Genomic DNA, 6980 nt, shown 5'->3' on the forward strand with positions numbered 1-6980 from the left:
GAGCGGATATTTTATACGCTTTTTGGGGTTAATTTCATATAGTTTTTAGTGTGTTTTAGTTAGTTTTTTGTTTATTTTCAGTAGTTTCTAGGAAAAATTCATATTTTTGGACTTTACTATGAGTTTGTGTCTTTTTTTGTAGATTCAGATATTTTCTGGCTGAAATTGAGGGAGCTGAGCCGAAATCTGATTCAGGCTGAAAAAGGACTGCTGATGCTGTTGGATTCTGATCTCCTTGCACTCGGAATGGATTTTCTGGAGCTACAAGACTTCAAATGGCGCGCTTCTAACTACGTTGGAAAGTAGACATCCAGGGCTTTCCAGAAATATATAATAGTCCATACTTTGCTCAAGGATAGATGACGTAAACTGGCGTTCAACGCCAGTTCCATGTTGCAGTCTGGCGTCCAGCGCCAGAAACAAGTTACAAGTTGGAGTTCAACGCCAGAAAAGGATCCAAAGCTGGCGTTGAACTTCCAAAACAGCCCTATGCACGTGATTAGCTTAAGTCTCAGCCTCAGCACACACCAAGAGGGCCCCAGAAGTGGATTTCTGCACTATCCATCTTAGTTTACTCATTTTCTGTAAACCTAGTATACTAGTCTAGAATTTAAACAACTTTTAGAGATTTGTCTTGTATCTCATGAAATTTTAGATCTGAACTTTGTACTTTTTGACGGCATGAGTCTCTGAACTCCATTGTTGGGGGTGAGGAGCTCTGCTGTGTCTCGATGAACTAATGCAAGTATTTCTATTTTCTATTCAAACATGCGTGTTCCTATCTAAGATATCCATTCGCACTTCAATATGAATGTGATGAACGTGACAATCATCATCATTCCTCCATGAACGAGTGCCTGACAAACACTTACGTTCCACGGTAGAATGAATGAATATCTCGTAGATCTCTTAATTGGAATCTTCGTGGTATAAGCTAGATTGATGGCAGCATTCAAGAGAATCCGGAAAGTCTAAACCTTGTCTGTGGTATTCCGAGTAGGATTCTGGGATTGAATGACTGTGACGAGCTTCAAACTCGCGAGTGCTGGGCGTAGTGACAGGCGCAAAAGGATAGTAAATCCTATTCCGGTACGATTGAGAACCTGCAGATGATTAGCCGTGCGGTGATAGCGCACCTGGACCCTTTTCACTGGAAGGATGGATGGTAGCCATTGACAACGGTGATCCACCAACACATAGCTTGCCATAGGAGGACATGCATGCGTGAATCAGAAACAGAGGAAAGCAGAATTTCAGAAGACAAAGCATCTCCAAAACTCCAACATATTCTCCATCATTGCATACAAGTATAATTTGTGTTCTGCCCTTTTATTCCTTGCAATCAAATTTGATAAGTGAATTATTTTATTGTTTTCCTGACTAAGAGTTACAAGATAACCATAGATTGCTTCAAGCCAACACTCTCCGTGGGATCGACCCTTACTCACGTAAGGTATTACTTGGACGACCTAGTGCACTTGCTGGTTAGTTGTGCGAATTTGTGAAGAACTGTAAACGTAGTTTACTAGTCTAGTATTTAAACATCTTTTAGAGATTTGTCTTGTATCTCATGACATTTTAGATCTGAACTTTGTACCTTTTGACGGCATGAGTCTCTGAACTCCATTGTTGGGGGTGAGGAGCTCTGCTGTGTCTCGATGAACTAATGCAAGTATTTCTGTTTTCCATTCAAACATGCGTGTTCCTATCTAAGATATCCATTCGCAATTCAATATGAATGTGATGAACGTGACAATCATCATCATTCCTCCACGAACGCGTGCCTGACAACCACTTACGTTCCACTGTAGAATGAATGAATATCTCGTAGATCTCTTAATTGGAATCTTCGTGGTATAAGCTAGATTGATGGCAGCATTCAAGAGAATCCGGAAAGTCTAAACCTTGTCTGTGGTATTCCGAGTAGGATTCAGGGATTGAATGACTGTGACGAGCTTCAAACTCGCGAGTGCTGGGCGTAGTGACAGACGCAAAAGGATAGTAAATCCTATTCCGGTACGATTGAGAACCTGCAGATGATTAGCCGTGCGGTGACAGCGCACCTGGACCCTTTTCACTGGAAGGATGGATGGTAGCCATTGACAATGGTGATCCACCAACACATAGCTTGCCATAGGAGGACATGCATGCGTGAATCAGAAACAGAGGAAAGTAGAATTTCAGAAGACAAAGCATCTCCAAAACTCCAACATATTCTCCATCATTGCATACAAGTATAATTTGTGTTCTGCCCTTTTATTCCTTGCAATCAAATTTGATAAGTGAATTATTTTATCGTTTTCCTTACTAAGAGTTACAAGATAACCATAGATTGCTTCAAGCCAACAATCTCCGTGGGATCGACCCTCACTCACGTAAGGTATTACTTGGACGACCCAGTGCACTTGCTGGTTAGTTGTGCGAATTTGTGAAGAACTGTGATTTCCAATTTCGTGCACCAAGTTTTTGGCGCCGTTGCCGAGGATTGTTTGAGTTTGGACAACTGACGGTTTATTTTGTTGCTTAGATTAGGAAAAATTTTTCTTTTTGGTTTAGAGCGTTTTATTATTTATACCTTGTTAAAACACTTTAAATTTATAGCTCAATTAGCTAGAGCGTGGTGCTTATGTTCTTAGTAATTGGCTATCCTATTTTTAAAATCTTTTTCAAAAATAATTTTTCTTTGAATAAATCTTGTGCCAAACTTTAAGTTTGGTGTTTTCTTGTTGATTTTTCTTTGTTTTTCGAAAATTTTAGTTTGGTTTTCTAAAAATTTTAAGTTTGGTGTTCTTTCTTCATGTTCTTGTGTTCTTGTGAGTCTTCAAAGTGTTCTAGAGTTTCCTTGTGTCTTGATCTTAAAATTTTTAAGTTTGGTGTTCCTTGGTGTTTTCCCTCCAAAATTTTCGAAAACAAGGAGCATTAAATCCAAAAATATCTTTTCTCTCTATTTTAAAGCAAATTTTCGAAATTTACCTTTAAAATTCAGATTTTTATTTCAAAATTTAAAACCTTTTTCAAAAATCATCATATCCTTTTCAAAACTTCCTAACCACTTTCTCTCTCCTCATTTTTTCGAAAATCTTCACCTTTTTTTATTTATTTTATTTTAATTTATTTTGTTTTCGAAATAAATAAATAATTAAATAAATAAAAATATTTTCTTCTATTTTACATCATCTCCCTTTCTCGATCATGGACCTAAGCGGAAATGAACAGTCCAGGAGGACTCTGGGGTCATATGCTAACCCTTCTACTGCTTCATATGGGAGTAGTATCTGCATACCCTCCATTGGACTCAGTAGCTTTGAGTTGAATCCTCAGCTCATTATCATGGTGCAGCAAAGTTGCCAGTATTCCAGTCTTCCACAGGAAGAACCTACAGAGTTTCTGGCACATTTTTTACAGATTGCTGACACAGTACATGATAAGGAAGTAGATCAGGATGTCTACAGATTATTACTGTTTCCATTTGCTGTAAAAGACCAAGCTAAAAGGTGGTTAAATAACCAACCTAAGGCTAGCATAAGGACATGGAAACAGCTGACAGAAAAATTCCTGAACCAATACTTTCCTCCAAAACGGATGACACAGCTAAGGCTAGATATCCAAGGCTTTAAACAAGGGGATAATGAATCTCTTTATGATGCCTGGGAGAGATACAGAGAGATGCTACGAAAATGCCCCTCTGAAATGTTTTCAGAGTGGGTTCAGTTAGACATCTTCTATTATGGGCTTACAGAAAGAGCTCAAATCTCTCTAGACTACTCAGCTGGTGGATCTATCCACATGAGAAAGATAATTGAAGAAGTAAAAGAGCTCATTGATACAGTTACCAGAAATCAGCATCTGTACCTAAGCAGTGACCCTTCCATGAAAGAAGAGGTTAAAACAGTAACTGCTGAACTCAGTCCTGTAAAACAAGCTGCTGAATTCAATCAGCAATTGGACTTTCTAACAAAGCAGTTAGCCGAATTCAAGGATAAACTACAAGAGACAAGGATGGCTAATATAAATATGGAAGAACAATTGAAGCAAACAAAGCAACAGCTGTCAAAACAAATAACAGAATAATGGCAAGCAGTTCAATTAAGAAGTGGGAAAACATTAAATACCCCACCTCAAGGCAGCAAGAAGCCAAGAAATGAGCAAACCACCCAAAATCCACCTAAGGACAGTAAGAGCCCAGGGAAAAATAATTCTGGTGCTAAAACACCAGAAATTGGGTGGAAGGCTGGCGCTGAACGCCCAGACCATGCTTAGGACTGGCGTCCAATGCCAGAAACAAGCAAGGATCTGGCGTTGAACGCCCAAAAGAAGCACAGTTCTGGCGTTCAGACGCCAGGAACAGATGAGGAGCTGGCATCTAACGTCACTCTAGCTTCTAACTCTGGCACTCAATTGCCAGTGAGGCATCAGACACACACAAGTGCTGATGACAACCCATCTAAAAAGGCTTCTTCAACCACTTTTGTAGGAAATAAACCTACAACAACTAAGGTTGAGGAATATAAAGCCAAGATACCTTATCCTCAAAAACTCCGCCAAGAGGAGCAGGATAAGCAATTTGCTCGCTTTGCAGATTATCTTAGGACTCTTGAAATAAAAATTCCATTTGCAGAGGCACTTGAGCAAATACCTTCTTATGCCAAGTTCATGAAAGAGATCTTGAGTCATAAGAAGGATTGGAGAGAAACTGAAAGAGTTCTCCTCACTGAAGAATGCAGTGCAGTCATTCTGAAAAGCTTTCCTGAAGAGATTAAAGACCCTGGGAGGTTTCTGATACCATGCACATTAGAAGGTAATTGCACCAAGATAGCTTTATGTGATCTTGGGGCAAGCATCAACCTAATACCTGCATCTACTATCAGAAAGCTTGGTTTAACTGAAGAAGTTAAACTAACCCGGATATGTCTCCAACTTGCTGATGGCTCCATTAAATACCCATCAAGCGTGATTAAAGACATGATTGTCAGAGTTGGGCCATTCGCCTTTCCCACTGACTTTGTAGTGCTGGAAATGGAGGAGCACAAGAGTGCTACTCTCATTCTAGGGAGACCCTTCCTAGCAACTGGACGAACTCTCATTGATGTCCAACAGGGGGAAGTAACCCTCAGAGTCAATGATGATGAGTTTAAGTTGAATGCTGTCAAAGCCATGCAGCATCCAGACACATCAAAAGACTGCATGAAAGTTGATCTTATTGACTCTTTGGTAGAGGAGATCAACATGGCTGTGAGTCTCGAATCAGAGTTGGAAGACATCTTTAAAGATGTTCAGCCTGATTTGGAGGATTCAAAGGAAATGAAAGAGCCTCTGAAATTTCCTCTGGAAGAGGAAAAACCTCCTAAACCCGAGCTCAAACCATTACCACCATCCCTGAAATATGCATTTCTGAGAGAAGGTGACACTTTTCCAGTGATCATAAGCTCTGCTTTAAATCCACAAGAAGAGGAAGCACTTATTCAAGTGCTAAGGACACACAAGACAGCTCTTGGGTGGTCCATAGGTGACTTAAGGGCATAAGCCCAGCTAGATGCATGCAAAAAATCTTATTGGAGGATAATGCTAAACCAGTGGTTCAACCACAGAGGCGGCTAAATCCAGCCATGAAGGAAGTGGTGCAGAAAGAGGTCACCAAATTACTGGAGGCTGGGATTATTTATCCTATTTCTGACAGCCCCTGGATGAGCCCTGTCCAAGTTGTCCCCAAAAAGGGAGGTATGACAGTGGTTCATAATGAAAAGAATGAACTGGTTCCTACAAGAATAGTTACAAGGTGGCGCATGTGTATTGACTACAGAAGGCTCAATACAACCACCAGAAAGGATCATTTTCCTTTACCATTCATAGACCAGATGCTAGAAAGACTGGCAGGTCATGATTATTACTGCTTTTTGGAAGGCTACTCAGGGTATAACCAGATTGCAGTAGATCCCAGGATCAAGAGACAACAGCATTCACATGTCCATCTGGAGTGTTTGCTTATAGAAGGATGCCATTTGGGTTGTGTAATGTGCCTGCAACCTTCCAGAGATGCATGCTCTCTATTTTCTCTGATATGGTGGAAAAGTTTCTGGAAGTCTTCATGGATGACTTCTCAGTATATGGAGACTCATTCAGCTCATGTCTTGATCACCTGAAACTAGTTCTGAAATGATGCCAAGAGACCAACCTGGTTTTAAACTGGGAAAAATGTCACTTTATGGTGACTGAAGGGATTATCCTTGGGCATAAAATTTCAAACAAGGGAATAGAGGTGGATCAAGAAAAAATAGAGGTAATTGAAAAATTACCACCACCTGCCAATGTTAAGGGAATTAGAAGCTTTCTGGGGCATGCAGGATTCTATAGGAGGTTTATAAAGGATTTTTCAAAAATCACAAAACCTCTGAGCAATATGCTAGCTGCTGACACGCCATTTGTGTTTGACACAGAGTGTCTGCAGGCGTTTGAAACGCTGAAAGCCAAGCTGGTCACAGCACCAGTTATTTCTGCACCAGACTGGACATTACCATTTGAGCTAATGTGTGATGCCAGTGATCACGCCATTGGTGCCGTACTGGGGCAGAGGCATGACAAGCTTCTGCATGTCATTTATTATGCTAGCCAGGTTTTGAATGATGCCCAGAAAAATTACACAACCACAGAAAAAGAATTGCTTGCAGTGGTTTATGCCATTGACAAGGTTAGATCATACTTAGTAGGATCAAAAGTGATTGTGTACACAGATCATGCTGCTCTTAAATATCTACTCACAAAGCAGGATTCAAAACCCAGACTCATAAGATGGGTGTTGCTTCTGCATGAGTTTGATATAGAAATAAGAGACAGAAAAGGGACAGAGAACCAAGTGGCTGACCATCTGTCCTGGATAGAGCCAATAGAAGGGACGTCATTCCCCTCTCTTGAAATCTCTGAGACCTTTTCTGATGAGCATTTGTTTGCTATTCAGGAAACACCATGGTTGCAGACATTGCAAA

This window comes from Arachis hypogaea, chromosome 18 (assembly GCF_003086295.3).
Source record: "Arachis hypogaea cultivar Tifrunner chromosome 18, arahy.Tifrunner.gnm2.J5K5, whole genome shotgun sequence".
NCBI lineage: Eukaryota > Viridiplantae > Streptophyta > Magnoliopsida > Fabales > Fabaceae > Arachis > Arachis hypogaea.